Source organism: Callospermophilus lateralis, chromosome X (assembly GCF_048772815.1).
Source record: "Callospermophilus lateralis isolate mCalLat2 chromosome X, mCalLat2.hap1, whole genome shotgun sequence".
In the NCBI taxonomy this organism is placed as follows: Eukaryota; Metazoa; Chordata; class Mammalia; order Rodentia; family Sciuridae; genus Callospermophilus; species Callospermophilus lateralis.
This window is the reverse complement of record NC_135325.1, coordinates 46,797,384-46,817,285: the sequence shown is the minus strand read 5'-3', so window position 1 is coordinate 46,817,285 and position 19,902 is coordinate 46,797,384. Positions and strand designations below refer to the sequence as shown.

The window sequence follows — 19,902 nt, the reverse complement described above, 5'->3', positions numbered from 1 at the left end:
TTGCTTATGGCCTCACTAAACTGCGGGATTGGGTTTGAACTTGGGATCCTCCTTCCTTACCCTCCCTCTCTGGGATAACAGGCATGCACCACCACACATGGCTCCAGTTTTTCTTTTGATTAAAACATTTAAAGGGCTGGGGCTATTGCTCAATGGTAGAGCACTTGCCTATGAAGGCCCAGATTCTATCTCCAGCACCACAAAAACAACAACAAAAAAAAATGCTTCACTATAACAACACACTAAATATAATGTCTGGAATTAGGGCTGGGGTTGTGGCTCCATATTAGAGCACTTGCCTAGCATGTGTGAGGCACTGGGTTCAATTCTCAGCACTGCATATGAATAAATGAATAAAATAAAGGTCCATCAACAACAAAAAAGTATTTAAAAATAATGTCTGAAACTGATTTCAAAATAATCTACTGAGGGGGAGGTTCAGCGGATATATATATAAAATTCAACTATGAGATAATAATTGAAACTGTGGCAGGTACTTGGGGATACATTATAGTATTTTTTTTACTTTTGAATATGCTTATAATTTTCCAAAAGAGTTAAATACCTAAGGAATTTTTAATATCTAGTTCAGTGTTCTATATCCTAGAACAGATAAAATAACCTGTTTTGATTATTTTATATTAAAGGTATAACAAATCCTGGCTCAACCTTTAAAGTCCTAATCCTTGTCTTCATGGACAATTTAATTGAAATTCTGCTTGATACCTCCATATTCCTTGATCTGCCATTACACACTGCACTTAGGAAAGATCAGGAAGTTTTATCCAGGCATCTGGACTTAACCCACTCTGATTAAAGAATTTATTTTACTGACCAATATGTAACTTATTCAACATTTTTCACAATAAAAACACAGTAATAAAGATCCAAGATCTGATATTTAGAAGACATGTGAGGCAAAAAAACAAATAAGGAACATTTTTTTTATTTCCTGCTGAAAGATTAGTACAAGGGGCTGGAGTTTTGGCTCAGTGGTAGAGCACTTGCCTGGTATGTGTGTAGCCCTGGATTCAATCCTCAGCACTACATATAAATTAATTAATTAATTAAATTAATTAAAAGATCCATTGACAACTAAAAAATATTTTTAAAAAAGATTAGTACAAACTACTCCAATTCTACCAAACACCAGAATCAGTTTACTCCACTCACCCTCTTTCTCCCACTACACATTTCCTCCTAGTATAGCAAGTTAAAAACTATTCTTCCTTGTAAATGTGAACTGAAGAATACTGTGCAGCTAGTTATTAAACTTTAAGTGGTCAAAACTATGGACTTTATAAATGCAAAGTAAAACTACACATCACAAAAAAACCACATACAAAAATTACTTTGGGATTAAGAAAAGAAATTTCTGGGACTGGGGATGTGGCTCAAGCGGTAGCGCACTTGCCTGGCCTGTGTGCGGCCCGGGTTCGATCCTCAGCACCACATACAAACAAAGATGTTGTGTCTGCCAAAAACTAAAAAATAAATAATAAAATTCTCTCTCTCTCTCTCTCTCTCTCTCTCTCTCCTTCTCTCACACTCTCTCTTAAAAAAAAAGACATTTCTGATCTAAAACATCATATCACTAATTGTAGACACTTAACAAACTCTCTGTAGTGATTTCAGTAAATAATTACCTTGCCTTATTATGTAAAAATGTGGATGTGTAACCGATGTGATTCTGCAATCTTTGTAATGTTTTGAATAACCAATAAAAAAAATAAAATAAAAAATAAAAACATACAGAAAAAAATAAATAAATAAATAATTACCTTGCCTTAACTTAAATAGCAAGGGAACAGCTCTGAAGTATTCAAGAAGATCAAAGTAATACAGTAACACAATAGAATTGTAGCTAATTTACTTCCAGAAACCTGTGATAGTGATATAAAAAATGTAAAAATCACAATAAGACATAATAGGCATCCATTATTTCCTTGAACAGGAGTTCTGACCCACCTTATAAAATAGTATTCTAGTTTCTTACTTAACTGTTATAAAATACACAGAAAACATCCTGAGGAGCTGACTAAAAACAGTGCTGGCCTAGCAAGGCACACACACACACCTGTAATCTCAGCTACCGCAGAGACTGAGTTGGGAGAAACACAAGTTCTAGGCCACTCTGGGCAATTTAGTGAGATCATATCTCAAAAAGGGATAGGATGTAGTTCAGTGGCAGTTTGTTTGCCTAAAATGTGAGAGATCCTGGGTTCTATCCCCATTACCCATCCCCGAACAAATACACACAACACAGTACTCTACCAAAAACCCTGAAACAAGAATCAGGTAATCTTGGTTCTGGTTCTAATAATTTATTAAATCTGTGATCTTGGCAAATTGCAACCTCAGTAGAACAATTTTCTCACCTGGAAAATGAAACAAATTACTAGATGATTGTTATAACTTCCAGCTATAGTCCTGTATGGTATCGGACACATGTAATCCCAGCAATTCAGGAGTCTGAGGTAGGAGGATCGCCAAATTTGAGGCCAGCCTTGGAAACTTAGCAAGATCCTATGTTAAAATAAAAATTGAAAAAGGGCTGAGGGTGTAGCTCAGTGATACAGCAGCCCTGGGTTCAATCCCCCATACTGAAAAAAAGTGACTTCCAGCTACAAAATTTGCCCATAAGCTAACATCCTGTTTAAGAATAAATCAGGGCTGGGGATGTGGCTCAAGCAGTAAAGCCTGGCATGCGTGCGGCCCGGGGTTCGATCCTCAGCACCACATACAAACAAAGATGTTGTGTCCACCGAGAACTAAACAATAAATGTTTAAAAAAAAAAAGAATAAATCAGCTGAGTATGCATTACTAAAAACAATTACTAATTAGCAACATCCTTTTCCTCTACAATTAAATGTCTCTGTATTAATTCACATGACCCTCAAACTCACTTAAGGACTCAAAACCCCAAACCATAATTCTAAAATGCTAGCACCCCATTCTTTGTATCCAGGTATCTCATAGGACAGTAATATATAACTCAACAGGGCATTTGGATACAAGTTTAGAACTAATGAAGATTAAAATAAAAGAGTGGAATAGAGTATTGCTACAAATTAAGAGGGGAAAAACCGAGGCTCAGGGTCACAGTGTCAACAGAAGACCCAAAACTAAAAGTTACATAAAGCATGATCTTAGTCCAATGTTTTGGCAATATTTTATTCTATTAATAACCTTATGTCCCATATACCAAAAATTTGTTGTTTTATTTTATATTACCCAAAGCCTCAAAGTTACTTAATTGCCACATTAATGATTTAGGCTTAGGTGGAAAATCAAGCTACTGTCACTTAATTCAGGATATATCATATCTACTATGCTTTTCTCTCATCACTTGTTTATTATCTTATCCTGTTGAAAACAGAAAGCTTACTTCTCACAGAGACATGGTTCCAGGGAAGAAGACTTGACTTTTCTTCTTCCTGTCACACTTATCTATCAATACACATATTGTGAGGGTTTGGGGTTTGTTTGTTTGTTTGTTTGTTTGTTTTTTAATGGGTACCAGGGATTGAACTCAGGGGCCCTCAACCACTGAGCCACATCCCCTGCCATACTTTTGTATTTTATTTATAAACAGGTTCTCACTGAGTTGCTTAGCACCTCGCTTTTGCTGAGGCTGGCTTTGAACTCATGATCAATCATCCTGCCTCAGCCTCCCAAACTGCTGGGATTTACAGGCCTGTGCCACCACACCTGGCTCTTGTCGATTCTTAACAATTTCAATTTGAGAAGTTCTTTCTGACCGTGTCTCCAAAATTCAAAACCATCAAAGGAAGGAACGATACTGGAAGAATAGTCAATCAAAGGAGAAACAAATTCAAATTAAAAACCAGAAATAGCACTTTCGCTTCAATGAGGCTCCCAAGCAGACGCAGAGATGCAGATCTTTGTGAAGACTCTGACAGTTAAGACCATCTCCCATGAGGTTGAGCCCAGTGACAGCTTCGAGAATGTCAAAGCCAAAATTCAAGAGAAGGACAGCATTACACCTGACCAACAGTGTCAGATATTTGTAGGCAAACAGCTGAAGGATGGCCCCACTCTCTCACATTACAACATCCAGAAAGAGTCCACCCTGCACTTCATGCTTCACCTGTGAGATGATATTATTGAACCATCCCTGGACCAGTTTGCCCAGAAGTACAACTATAACAAGATGATTTGTCACAAGTATTAATGCCTGCCTGCAACCCTGTGCTGTCAATTACAGCAAGAAGTGCGGCCACACCAACAATATCCACCCCAAGAAGAAGTTCAAATAAAGCCCCTCCACTGGCTCCTTTCCCCAAAAGGGCAGCCTCCTCCCAAGCCCCAGGTATGGCCTTGGGACCTCAATAAAGTTTTCCTTACATTGACTGGAGGAAAAAAGCAGAAATAAATCAAAATGAAATAAATAAATAAATAAATAGTAGATAAATAAATAAATAAATAAAATCAATTCCCAGCCAGGCATGGTGGAGCATCCCTCTAATACCAGCAGCTCAGGAGGCTGAGGCAGGAGGATCACGAATTCAAAGCCAGCTTCAGCAATTTAGAGAGGCCCTAAGCAACTTAGCAAGACCCTGTCTGAACATATATGAAAAAAAGGGGGCTGGAGATATAGCTCAGTTGGTAGAGTGCTTGCCCTGCATACACAAGGTCTTGGGTTCAATTCTCAGCACCATATAAATAAAGATATTGTGTCCACCTAAAATTAAAAAAATAAATATTTTAAAAAAACAAACACATTTCAATTTTAAGAATCAAAATCACTACAGGACTGGGGATCTAGGTCAGGTGGTAGGGTGCTTGCCTCGCATGCACAAGGCCCTGGGTTCAATCCCAGCCCCACAAAGAAAAAACGACTACAACACTAAAATACTGGATAACTTTAACACACCTCTCTCACAACTAGAAAGATCTTCCAAACAAAAACTAAACAAAGAAACTATAGAACTAAATAATACAATCAATAATTTAAATCCACTTTCTTCTCAGTAGCACATGGATCCTTCTCTAAAATAGACCATATCTTATGCCACAAAGCAATTCTTGGCAAATACAAAAAAAAAAAAAAAATAGAAATACTAGCCTGCATTCCATCAGATCATAATGAAATGAAATTAGAAATAAACAATAAAACAAAAAATAGGGGCTAGGGCGGTAGCTCAGTGGCAGAGCTCTTGCCCAGCATGGGTGAGGCATTGGGTTCGAGCCTTAGCACCACATAAAAATAAACAAAATAAAGGCATGCTGTTCATCTACAACTACAAAAAAAGAATTTTTTTTTTTAAAAAAAAAAGCTAATCTAACACCTGGGGACTGAGTAATACCCTATTGAATGATGAATGGATACAGAAGAAATCAGGAATGAAATAAAAAATACTTAGAGGTAAATGACAACACCAATACAATATATCAAAATCTCTGGAACACTCTGAAGGCAGTGCTAAAAGCAAAATTCATTGCATTGAGCTCATTCATTAAAAGAATGGGAAAGTCAATGAGTAAATGACCTAATATTACATCTCAAAGCCCTAAAAAAGAACAAATCAACAGCAGAAGACAGAAAACAATTAAAATCAAAGCTGAAATCAATAAAATTGAAACAAAAGAAATAATACAAAAATGTGACAAAACAGAAAGTTGGTTATGTGAAAAAATAAACAAAATTGATAAATCCTTAACCATGTTAAGGAAGAGTGAGAGAAAACTTAAATTACTAAAATTCATGATGAAAACAGAAATATCACGATGGACACTACTAAAATACAGAAGATAATCAGAAACTATTTTGAAAATTTATACTCCAGTAAAATAGAAAATCTTGAAAACGTCAACAAAATTCTAGAGACATATGATGTAACCAAACTGAGTCAGGAGGACACACACAATTTTAGCAGACCAATTTCAAGCAAAGAAATAGAAGACATCATCAAAAGCCTACCAATCAAGAAAAGCCCAGAACCAGACGGATTCTCAGCCGAGTTCTACAAGACCTTCAAAGAAAAATTAACACCAATACTCCTCAAATGATTCCATGAAACAGAAAAGGAGGGAATCCTTCCAAATTCATTCTATGAGGCTAATATCACCTTGATACCAAAACCAGATAAAGACACATAAAGGAAAGAAAACTTCAGACCAATATCCCTGCTGAATGTAGATGCAAAAAAATCCCAGTAAAATTCTGGAAAGTTGCATACAAAAACATATTTAAAAGACAGCACACCACAATCAAGTTGGGTTCATCCCAGGGATGTAAGGTTGGTTCAACATATGGAAATCAATAAAGGTAATTCATCACATCAGTACACTTCAAAATAAGAATCAGAGGCTGGGGCTCAGTGGTAGAGCACTTGCCTAGCGTGCATGAGGCACTGGGTTCAATTCTTAACACCACATATAAATAAGTAAATAAAATAAAGGTCCATCAACTAATAAAAATATTTTAAAAATAAATAAAAATAAGAATCATATGATCACCTCAACAGACACAGAAAAAGCCTTTGACAAAATACAGCACCCATGTTCAAAACACTAGAAAAATTAGGGATAATAGGAACATACTTGGGCATTGTAAAAGCTACAGATGTTAAACCTAAGGTCAACATCATTCTAAATGGAGAAAAATTAAAAGCATTCCCCCCCAAAACTGGAACAAGACAAGGATGCAATCTTTCACCACTTTTATTCAACGCTGTCCTTGAAACTCTAGCCAGAGCAATTAACAGAAGAAAGAGTTATGAACAGGAAAAGAAGAACTCAAACTACTACTGTTTGCTGAAGACATGATTCTATGTTTAGAATATCCAAAAAATTCCACTAGAAAACTGCTAGAACTAATAAATGAATTCAGCAAAGTAGCATGATACAAAATTAACACCACTAATCAAATGCATTTCTCTACATCAATGATGAATCCACTGAAAGAGAAATTAGGAAAACTACCCCATTCACTATAGCCTCAAAAAAAAATTTGAGAATCAATCTAACAAAAGAGGTAAAAGACCTCTACAATGAAAACTACAGGACACTAAAGAAATTAAAGAAGACCTCAGAAGATGGAAAGTTCTCCCATGTTCTAAGATAGGCAGAATTAACACTGTCACAATGGCCATACTACCAAAACCATTGTACAGATTTAATGCAATTCCTGTTAAAATCCCAATGACATTTTTCATAGAAATAGAAAAGGCAATCATGAAATTTATTTGGAAATATAAGAGACCCAGAATAGCCAAAAAGCATCATAATACCAGACCTTAAGTTACACTACTGAGTGACAATAACAAAAACAGCATGGCACTGGCACCAAAACAGATGTGTAGACCAATGGTCCAGAATAGAAGAAACAGAGACAAACCCATATAACTACATTTTTCTCATACTAGACAAAGGCACCAAAAACATACATTGGAGAAAAGACAGTCTCTTCAACAAATGGTGCTGGGAAAACTGGAAATCAACATGTAGCAAAATTAAACCAAACCCCTATCTCTCACCATGCACAAAAATCAACTCAAAGTGGATCAAGGACTTAGGCATTAGAACAGAGACCCTGTGACTAATAGAAGAAAAAGTAGGCCCAAATCTTCACCATGTTGGCTTAGGATTTGACAAGATTCCTAAAGTACCAGAAGTAAAATTAAGACTCAATAAATGGGATTAAATCAAACTAAAGGCTTCTTCACAGCAAAGGAAACAATAATATGAAGAGAGCCTACAGAATGGGAGAAAATCTTTACCACATGCATCTCAAATAGAGCATTAATCTCTAGGATACATAAAGAACTCAAAAAAACTTAACACCAAAAAAACAACCCAATCAATAAATTAGGTTAAAGACTGAATGGACACTTCACAGAAGATATACAATTGACCAACAAATATATGAAAAAATGTTCAGAATCTCTAGCAATTAGAGAAATGCAAATCAAAACTACACTGAGATTCCATCTTTCTTCAGTCAGAATGGCAACTATCAAGATTACAAGCAACAGGGCTGGGATTGTACCTCAGGGGTAGACCATTTAACTAACACATGTGAGGCACTGGGTTTGATTCTCAGCACTGCCTAGAATAAATAAAGGTTCACTGACAACTAATATATATGTATGTATTAAAAAAAGATTACAAGCAACAATCCATTTATTTTACTTGCTTACTCTTAAAAAGTTTTAAATTTGTTCTAGTTGGTTATATGTGACAGTAGAATGCATTTTGACACATCATACATAAATAGAGTATAACTTCTCATTCTTCTGGTTGTACATAGTGTAAGATTACACCTGTCATGTAATCATATATACATATAGGGTAATAATGTTCGATTCATTCTACTTACTATTCTTCCTACTCTCATACCAATCCCCTCCCCTCACTCCCCTCTGTCTAATCCAAAGTACCTCTATTCTTCCCTAGCCCCACCTCCATCATAAATTAGATTCTTCATATGAGAGAAAACATTCCGCTTTTGGTTCTTTGGGATTGACTTGTTTCACTCAATATTCTCCAGTTCCATCCATTTACTGGCAAATGCCAAACTTTTCATTCTTCCATTCTGTGTGTGTGTATGTGTGTGTGTATGTATATGTATGTATGTGTGTGTGTGTGTGTGTGTGTGTGTGTGTATATATATATATATATATATATATATATATATATATATATACATATATCACAGTTTCTTTATCCATTCATCCTTGAAGAGCACATATGTTGGCTCCATAGTTTAGCTATTGTGAATTGAGCTGCTTTAAACATTGACCTGGCTGCATTACTATAGAATGCTGATTTTAAGTCCTTTGGGTATAAACAGAGGAGTGGGATAGCTGGGTCAAATGGTGTTCCTATTCAAGTTTTCTGAGCATTGAAAAAAAAAGTTAAAATAGTAAAATTTAAGCTTTACATATTTTATCATAATAAAAGGGATGGAAACAAAAAAATCTATGAAAGCTACAACACAGTGCAAAATATGATTGCAAATTTAATGAATACAAAGTGAAAGTGTGTATGTCCAAAAATTAAAAGAATCATAGGGGTAAGACATAAAACCACTGCTTTGAGGCAGCAAAACCAATGGGAGCAATTTTGGCCCTAGGACATAGGTAAAATTTGGAGATGATTTTCGCTGTCACAAGCATCATGGGAATTGTCACTGGCTTCTGATGGGTAGAAACAAACACTACTACCAAACACCTTACAATGCAAATAAGAGTCCCTCCACAACAAATAATTATTTGGCCCAATAGTCAATGGTGCCCCTTTAAGAAATACTGCTTTTGGGCTGGGATTGTGGCTCAGCAGTAGAGAGCTCACCTAGTACTGGCGGGACCCAGGTTCAATCCTCAGCACCACATAAAAATAAAGGCATTGTGTTGTGTCCATCTACACCTAAAAAATAAATATTTAAAAACTGGGGTTTTGACTCAGTGGTGGAGTTGCTTCATACACATAAGGCACTGGGTTCAATCCTCAGCAACACATAAAAATAAATAAATAAAAAAAGATATTGTGTCCATCTACTACTAAAATAAAATTTAAAAAAAAAAAAAAAACTTTGGCTGGGCAAGGTGGTGCATGCCTACAAACTCAGCAACTTAGGAGGCTGAAGCAGGAGGATCACAAGTTTAAAGCCAGGCTCAGCAACTTAGCGAGGCCCTAAGCAAATTAGTGAGACCCTGTCTCAAAATAAAAAGGGCTGTGGATGGAGCTTAGTGTTAAAGCACTCCTGAGTTCAATGCCCAGTATCAATTAGTCAATATTTGGAGAGATTTTTCTTATTTAATGTATCGTTTATCTTTAATGCCTCTACAGCAAATTAACACATATTAAAAACTCAGTGTGGGCTGGGGATATAGTACAGTTGGTAGAGTGCTTGCCTCACATGCACAGTTCAATACCCAGCACCATTTAAAAAAAAAAAAAAAAAAAAAAAAAAAAGCTCAGTTTGGGACCTACCAACTTTTTCTTTCCCCTGTAATCCTCCATCACAATACACAATTTTTACTCCAAGAGATATGAGAAACCAAAGAACAAAAATGAGAAAATCAAAGAGTCACACAAGCGATATTTTTCTGCATGTGCAAATGTTCTTAAAGGATTATAACAAGCAGAAACAATCTGGAATGGTAAGCTACAATAAAATTTATACAGACCAATCCATGTTGGTATTTTACTATTATCTACCACATTTTAATTTTTGAGCACTTTGTTTCATCGCATCAATTTATATTTGAATTTGAGATCTGCTACTGTTTTATACCATCATTTCCTGATAATAATTTAACTTTTAAAATATTTTTCCACAAAAAAAAATGGGCTGGGGATGTGGCTCAAGGGGTAGCGTGCTCGCCTGGCATGCGTGCGGCCCAGGTTCGATCCTCAGCACCACATACAAACAAAGATGTTGTGTCCACCGAGAACTAAAAAATAAATATTAAAAAATTCTTTCTCTCTCTCTCTCTCTCTTTAAAAAAAATAAAATAAAATATTTTTCCACAGTGCTCTCTTTGGCAGTACATGTTCTAAAATTGGAATGATACCAAGATTAGCGTGGTGCCAGAGAATGACATGCAAATTCATAAAGCAGCCCATTTTTAAAAATTATTTATTTATTTATACATACCCAGTACTGAACCCAGGGGGCTTAACCACTGAGCAACATTCCAAGCCCCCGCCCCTTTTTGTTTGAGATAGGATCTCCCTACATTGCTCTGGCTGATATCAAAATTGTGATTCTCCTAGCTCAGCCTCCCTAGCCACTGGGAGTGCAGTCATGCACCACCAAGCCTAGCAAAGCATTCCATAATTTTTAAAAAGAAAAAAAATAGCCAGGTATGGTGGTACATGTTTGTAATCCCAGTGACTGAAGAGGCTGAGGCAAGAGGATCACATGCCCAAGACTAGCCTTAAAAATGTGGCAAGACACTGTCTCAAAATTTTAAAAAAAAAAATAAATATTTTTTTAAATGGTCTGGTTATAACTAACTAGAAAAAGTTTTTAAAATATTTTTTAAAAGACTGGTTATGGAGATCAGTGGTAAAGTGTCTCCAGGTTCAATCCCCAGTACCAAATAAATAAATACCTACTTGCCTATGTTATTTTAGTATAAAAGCATTTCAGCACAGAACCTAGGCACTGCTTGTTTTACTAGGCTCCCCGTATCAAGAGTGACTATCTGAGCAAGTAAACACTATTCAGAATTTTTCTGAAAATGTCACACTTCCTAAAAACATTTAAGAAATAATAAACAAATCCCTGTCTATTGTTTTAAATACAAAGATATAAATGTCACAAGGGAGGGAAGAAATTAAAAATTTTGAGTGATAAGGCAGTAATATGTAAATCAGATCTGTACTTTACATTATTATTTTTTTATTTTTTTAATTTGGGACAGGATCTCCTTAAGCTTCCAAGGCTGGCCTGGAACTTGGGATCCAGTCTCAATCTCCCAAGTCTTAGAGATTACAGGCATGTGCCACTATGCTTGGTTCTACCTTATTACTTTTTAGTTTTCTTTACATAATACCTAAAACAAAACATTAAAATTGCAACCAAGGTCACCATATTTGTGTGAGTCAAATTACAGGGAACATTAACAAATGTTAATTAAATTAAAAATTAAGCACTTTGATTTTAGCTTTATCAACCAATTCATTTCATCTATGTACCATTACCTATAAACTCACCCAAAGGCAGAATCTTCTAATGAAGACAGTGGTGAAGAATGTGCCAAGAGGCAAGAAAATTAGGGTTAAAAGTTTTGTTCTAGTTATGACTGGCTGTAAAAATAATGGGGTGGTTTTTTATTGATTTTATTTTATTAAATACATGACAGCGGAATGCATTACAATTCGTTTTTTTTAAATTTTTTAATATTTATTTTTTAGTTATTGGCAGACACAACATCTTTGTTTGTATGTGGTACTGAGGATTGAACCCGGGCCACACGCATGCCAGGCGAGCCCCTACAATTCTTATTACACATACAGACCATAATTTTTCATATCTTTGTATATAAAGTATGTTCACGCCAATTCATGTCTTTATGCATGTACTTTGTTTTCTTTGCATTATAATTCTTATTACACATATATACCATAATTTTTCACATCTCTGTATATAAAGTAGGTTGACACCCAATTCATGTCTTCATACATGTGCTTTGGATAATGATGTCCATCACATTCCACCATCCTTGCTAATCACCCTGCCTCCTTCCTTTCCCTCCCTCCCCTCTTCCCTATCTAGAATTCATCTATTCCTCCCATGTTACCCCTCCCTACCCCACTAAGAGTCAGCCTCCTTATATCAGAGAAAACATTCAGCATTTGTTTTTTGGGGGATTGGCTAAATTCACTTAGCATTACCTTCTCCATCGCCATCAATTTACCTGCAAATGCCATGATTTTATTCTCTTTTATTGCTTAGTAATATTCCATTATGTATATATGCCACATTTTTTATCCATTCATCCACTGAAGGGCATCTAGGTTGGCTCCACAGTTTAGCTATTGTGAATTGTGCTGCTATAAACATTGATGTGGCTGTGTCCCTGTAGCATGCTGTTTTTAAGTCTTTTGGGTATAGACTGAGGAGAGGGATAGCTGGGTCAAATGGTGGTTCCATTCCCCGATTTCCGAGGAATCTCCATACTGCTTTCCATATAGGCAGCACCAATTTGCAGTCCCACCAGCAATATATGAGTGTACCTTTTCCCCTGGGGTTTTTTGTTATTGCTTTTTGTTTGGGTTCGGGGTTTTGTAACAGAAAATGAACCCAGAGGTGCTCAGCCACTGAGTCACATCCTCAGCCCTTTTTATTCTTTATTTTGAGACAGGGTTTCACTAAATTACTGAGGTTGGCTTTGAACTTGTGATCCTCCTGCCTCAAGTCTCCTGAGCTGCTGGGATTACAGGCATGTCATGCCTGACTAAGAAAAGGGTCTTGTGCAAAGGGTATATAGCTCAGTTTTAGAATGTTTGCTTAGCAGGTGAGAGCCCTGGGTTCAATCTCCAACACTGCATAAGAAATTGGGGAAAGATCTTTAGAAGAGAACTGGAGTTCTCTGTAGAATGGATTTAAGAGGGTTAAATGGTATACATCTGCAGTCCCAGCAGCTCAGGAGACAGAGGCAGGAGGATCACAAGTTCAAGCCAGCCTCAGCAAATTAGGGAAGCCCTCAGCAACTTAGTGAGACCCTGTCTCAAAACAAACAATAAAAAGCGCTAGGGACGTTGCTCAGTGGTTAAGCACACCTGGGTTCGATTCCTGGTACCAAAAGGGTGAGGAGCAGAGGTACAGAGAACGGAAAATAGCATCTATTTTTGTAATTAAAACAGATAACACTAGCTCCAGTCCAGAAAAACATATCAAAAAATGTTTAGAAATCATATGTCAGAAATAAATCACAGAAACCCATCAATCGTTGGCAACATTTAGGAATACAGGTTATTTTTATCTTTTACTATTATATTTGGAATGGAAAAGGGAGGAGGAAAAAAGTATATATAAAAGCCAACTTTAGGGGCTGAGGTTGTGGCTCAGTGGAAAGCGCTTGCCTGGCATGTGTGAGGCACTAGGTTCGATCTTCAGTACCACATAAAAATAAATAAGTAAAATAAAGGTATTATGTCCATCTACAACTAAAAAATATTTTTTAAAAGCCAACTTTACCTGCCTTGAAATCCCAGCTTTTAGACATCACATTCTATTCCTGACTCAAGTACCAAAACACCTAACATTTATTATAACATATGTGTCCATATCACTCAGTTGATACTTAGGATGTGCTACTATTTGGAAGGAGGCAGTAGATGTAATTGGAGGTATATCCCTATATTCTCTAAGTACATTCCTTGTCTAAAGAAATGTTCTAGGGCTGGGGTTGTGGCTCAGTGACAGAGCACTTGCCTCGCATTTGTGAGGCACTGGGTTCAATCCTCAGGACCACATAAAAATAAATACCAAATAAAGATATTGTGCCCATGTATAACTAAAAAAATATTAAAAAAAGAAATGTTCTGGGCTGGGGATGTGGCTCAAGCGGTAGCGCGCTCGCCTGGCATGCGTGCAGCCCAGGTTCGATCCTCAGCACCACATACAAACAAAGATGTGTGTCCGCCGAAAACTAAAAAATAAATATTAAAAAATTCTCTCTCTCTCTCTCTCTCTCTTTCTCTCTCTCTCTTTCTAAATAAATAAATAAATTTAAAAAAAGAAATGTTCTGTGTTGAAAGTGCAGCTCACTGGTACAGTGCCTACTTAACATGTGTGAGGCTGGAGGTTGCATCCCTAGCACAATTAATCAAGAACAAAAGATTGTTCTATTTTTTCAATAGAACATTATTGTTCTATAATGTTTCCCACACAGTAGACTCACATACATCACACTCTTGGTCAAGATATCCACAGGCTTCCCGTGTTTATACATAAGGATAAAGTACAAACTCCTAAGCACAGCATAGGAAGCTCTCTGCAGGGGGAACTTGTACTTTCCTTTCCAATCTTATCTTACTACAACTTTTAGATCAAAGAAATTCTATTTTCCTTCTCCCACAGAATTTTCTTTTACTTCTCTTATAATAAGCAAAACATTATTATAGTTATTTATTTAAACTCAGAGTACTCTCTAATGGAATGTAAGTACCTTGAAGGAGAAAACTAGTCTGAATTTATCTTTTATTTTCCATTAAGGGAAATAACAAATCAATTTGTACAGAGAAACAGTAAATGTTTATTAAGATGAGAACAGGACCAGGCATGATGACACACACCTATATTCCCAGCAATTCAAGAGGCTGAGAAAGGAGGACTACAAATTCATAAGACTGGTAATGAGCAAAAATAAAAACAAACAAATCAAAAAAAAAAAAGAAACACAGCCCTAGGCCTGGGGTTGTGGCTCAGCGGTAGAGCGCTCACCTAGCATGTGCGAGTCCTTGGGTTCGATCCTCAGCCCCACATAAAAATAAATAAAATAAAATAAAGGTATTGTGTTCAACTACAACTAAAAAAATAAATACCAAAAAAAATTTTTTAAAAAAGAACATATCACTTCGTACTATTCCTATGAAAATACATAATCATAAGACAAATTCAACTGACTCTGGAGGCTGAGACAGGAGGATCACAAGTTCAAGGCAAACCTGGATGACTTAGCAAAACCCTGCTTCATAATAAAATATAAAAAGGCTAAAAATGTAACTCATAAGTTGCCCCTCATTACCTTCTCCCCCCAAAAAAGTTAAAAAAAAAATAGCAAAGAAAACTTCTCCAAACTAAAGAGACATGAAAATGAAATGCAATGCTGTGTTCCAGAACTGGGTCATCCACCAGAAATTAAGAAAAGTTTGATTTCATTATAAAGAACATTATGAAGCAATTAGCAAATGTGAATAAGGCCTGTAGATTAGGAAATAATATTGTATCAATGCTAATTTCTAAGATTGCTAACAATATACTAGGGTACCTCAGAGAATAAGCTTGTTGGAGAAATACATTACAATGTACTCAGGAATGAGAGGCATCATGTCTGCAATTTACTCTCAAATGATTAAGAAAGATAATAATAGGCCAGGCACTGTGGCACATGCCTTCAATCCCAGCAGCTCTGGAGGCAGAGGCAGGAGGATCTCGAGTTCAAAGCCAGCCTCAGCAACATAGTAAGGCCCTTAGCAACTCAGCAAGACCCTGTCTCTAAATAAAATACAAAATAGGGTGGGAGATGTGGGTCAGTGGTAAAGGGTCCCTGAGTTCAATTCACAGTACCCCCCCAAAAAAGAAAGATAATAATAATACAGAAAGAATGATAAAATAAATGTGAATAAATAAAGAGCATATGAGAATCTGTATTTGTCTCCTATTTCTACAAATTTTATATAAGTATGAAAGTAATAGTATTTTTTTTTACTTTTTATACCTTATAAAAAGAGGATAACTCTTTTATATCCTTGTAGATACATTAGGCTTTATCCCCTGAAGCTAAAGTTATTTAAAAAATTATTTAGGAAAGTTCAATAGTCCATGCCTGTAATCCCAGTGACTGGGGAGGCTGAAGCAGAAAGATTATATTTATAAAGCCATTGAGGAAAACCCTGTCTCAAAATAATAAATAAAAAAGGACTGAGTATTATCTCAGTGGTAAGAGTGCCTGTGGCACTCTTCAGGACTGAGGTATAACCCAGTGGCAGAGTCCACACTTTGTGAGTATGAAGCCTGGTTCAATCTCTGGACAAAAAATAATAATAATTAAATAAGTAAAATATGGCACAAAGTCAGATACTGACTAGAAAATTTTATTATTTGGAGGAAGGTATTAGAGATTGAACCCAGGATTTTGGGGGGATACTGGGGAATGAACTCAGGAGCACTTGACCACTGAGTCACATCCCCAACCCTATATTGTATTTTATTTAGAGATAGGGTCTCACTGAGTTGCTTAGCACCTTGATTTTGCTGAGGCTGGCTTTGAACTCATGATCCTCCCCTCTCAGCCTCCCAAGCAGCTGGGATTATAGTCATGTGCCACCACACTGGACTGAACCCAGGACTCTTTAACACTGAGCTACATCCCCAGTCCTTTCTTTCTTTTATTATTATTTTTTTTTATTTTGAGACAAGGTCTCACTAAATTGCCAAGGCTGGCCTCAAAATATGATACTCCCAGGCTGGGGTTGTGACTCAGAGGCAGAGCGCTTGCCTAGCATGCATGAGGTACTGGGTTCAATCCTCAGCACCACATAAAAATAAAGATTGTGTCCACCTAAAACTAAAAAATAAATTTAAAAAAAATATGATCCTCCTGCCTAAGCCTCCCAAGTCATTGGAATTATAAGTGAGTTGCCAGGATTTCAGGCATGTACCCAGTTAAGTAAGTCATTTTAAATAAATGTCTTTGATTTGTGGATAAATATTAAAATTTTTTAAGTTTATTGTTTTTCACTCTACTGTTATGTATATCTAAAAAGATCATATAAGAAACATCATTTTAATAACAATTTTAGGGGGAAGGACTGAATTATTAGCCAAAGTATATATTAATAAAGATTTTGAAAAGTACTATACAAGCTCCAAAGAGACAATGCCCTTACTGACTTATTTATGTCAATGAAGTATTTAAAACAGTTCTAGCCAGGCCCGCTGGCACACACCTTTAATCCCAGAGAGTCAGGAGGCTGAGGCAGGAGGATGGCAAGTTTAAAGCCAACCTCAGCAGCTTGGTAAGACGCTGTCTCAAAATAAAAACAAAAATAGATTGTTAAATTTCAAAAATAAATAAATATATGAATAACAAAAAAAAAAGTTGGATATGTTGCTCAGTGCTTAAGCACCCCTGGTTTCAATCCCTGGTACAGGGGAAAAAAAAAAAAAACATGGTTTCTGACACATGGTAATAGTAATCAGTAATAATGAACATTTGAGTAATTATTATATCCTAAATACTAATTTAACTACTTTATGCCCAGTAACTCAATCTTCACACCACCCAAGAAATATTTGTTAATTGATAACAATTAGTTTCTCAATAATGTAATAAATGGGTTCCTAAAAACTCACCATACTGGGCTGGGATTGTGGCTCAGTGGTAGAGCGCTTGCCTTGCACTTATGAAGTACTAGGTTCGATCCTCAGCACCACATAAAAATAAATAGATAAAATAAAGGTATTATGCCCATTTACACACAAAAAAAATTCTAAAAAACTCACCATACTAAATAATGTTGTGTAACCAGTATCACAGAAATCATAAGAAAAATGGGGTTAGACACATAGCACTTAAAACTATCTGTGACACCTTTTTTTATATATATATTTTTTAAATTGCCAATGGACCTTTACTTTATTTATTTATGTGGTGCTGACAATTGAACCCAGTTCCTTACACACGCTAAGCCAGCACTCTACCACTGAGCCACAACCCCAGCCCTGTGACACCATTTTTAAAGAAAGAAACCTAATGAACTGGTAGAAATGGTAGCACATTTTACATACTATACACAAGTTAAGTGATTAAGAAATGTACATATACAACAAAAAATGCAGCACTTTACCTTGAAAAAAACTTGTAGTTTGCTTGTGGAAGTGGGCATCAGAAGGGTTGCAGCTGGTGAATTATTGTAAAATGGTAGAAGGAAGGTTATCTGAAATCGGATGTAAAATTGTAACAGCAAATGTAGATGGGTGTGGTTCATAACACAAGTGGTAAACTGGGGTACTTGGTAGATGTCTGAAATGTATGCATGTATCCACATGTATTTTTGTACAGCTCTGTTCAGCTGGGTGTGGTTCATCTGCCCCATGTACCTACCCACTAATCAGCAAACTCTTTCTATAAAGGGATAAATAATAAACATTTTAGGATTGGTAGGCCATAAGGTCTCTATCACAACTATTCAACTCTTCTACTGTGGTAGAAAAGCATCCAGACAACATAAACAAACAAGAATGGAGTGGGGGTCCAATAGAATTTTACTTTTGTAAAAAAAAAAAAAAAAGGCCATTGATTATTAGGTCAGAGTTTACTGACCCCTGACTCTGCAGAAAAATCTTTCATAAAAAATGCAAATTGTGTCTTCTGCTCAAATTCTTCCCTGATGTCAATATTGCTGAAACAAATTAACATTTTCAGGGGCTGGGATTGTGGTTCAGTGGTAGAGTGCTTGCCTAGCACGTGTGAGGCACTGGGCTCGATTCTCAGCACCTCGTAAACAAATTAAATAAACAAAATAGGGTTATTGTGTCCAGCTACAAGTAAAAAAATTTTTTTTAAAAAACAAATTAACATTTTCAAACCAAATATTATTGCATTTAATATAGGATGCTATCTCTCATAAACCAAAATTTGACTAATATAAATCAAATAAGCAAAATAATTAATCCTAAATCCAATAGTACTCAAAAATAAGTTATTTTATTTTGGATTCTTTTTCTTTTTGCAGTGCTGGCCATCAAACCCACAGCCTTGCACTGGGCTACACCCCCAGGCCTATTGTGAATTTTACAATTCAAATATCGCCAAATAGTCAACTGACTACTTCAATTTACCAAATAAAGACAACTAAGGTCATAATTTGATCATAGTTATTCAAAACCTTTGTGTTAAATTCACACAATTTAAAAGATAATGTTTTTAACAGTTGGTCTGTTTTGAACCCCAGACCTTGCCCATGCCAGGCAAACACCTTTACCTCTCAGTCACATCCATTGTTTTTGGAGGAGGGGAACCGGGAATTGAACACTACTGAGCCATATCACCAGTCCTATCTTGTATTTTATTTAGAGACAGGGTCTCACTGAGTTGCTTAGTGCCTCACTGTTGCTGAGGCTGGCTTTGAACTCTTGATCCTCCTGCCTCAGCCTCCCAAACTGCTGGGATTACAGGCTATGTGCCACCATGCTGGCCCTAGCCCATTTTTTTTAAGACAAGGTCTCCCTATTTTGCCCAGGCTGGCAGCCTCAAACTAGCGATCCTCGCCTTAATTTCCAAGTAGCTACTACTGGGATTATCGGCATGCACCACAGTGTCCAGCTACTTTTTTTAAGTATTTTTTTAGTTGTAGATAGACACAATATCTTTATATATATATATATATATATTTTTATGTGGTGCTTCACACATGCTAGGCAAGCACTCTACCACTACAACCCCAGTCCGTCCAGATACTCTTAACAATTCTGAACTAAAATTATCAGGCTCATTCACAGGGCACAGGTAGTTTTTATAAAAACATCAAGACACAAAAGCTAACAAACAAACTGCAAGATAGTTATACAATGTTTGTCCACGAGTTGAGTTAAAAAATTCTAAGTTGACCTTGAAAAAAATGCTAATATATACAATATTCTTTGTTCAAACTGCTACCCCTCACATTTGGAATCCTCCCATAGTCTTCTTGGT

General features: G+C 36.3%; 1 protein-coding gene and 1 pseudogene across 7 annotated transcripts in view; one reads left to right on the top strand and one right to left on the bottom strand.

Moving 5' to 3' along the window:
* Atrx (ATRX chromatin remodeler) overlaps nucleotides 1–19,902 on the bottom strand; it is a 225,314-nt gene that overhangs the window by 196,165 nt on the left and 9,247 nt on the right. The gene's annotated exons all lie outside the window — the stretch shown is intronic.
* Nucleotides 3,873–4,281, top strand: LOC143639169 (ubiquitin-ribosomal protein eL40 fusion protein pseudogene; annotated as a pseudogene).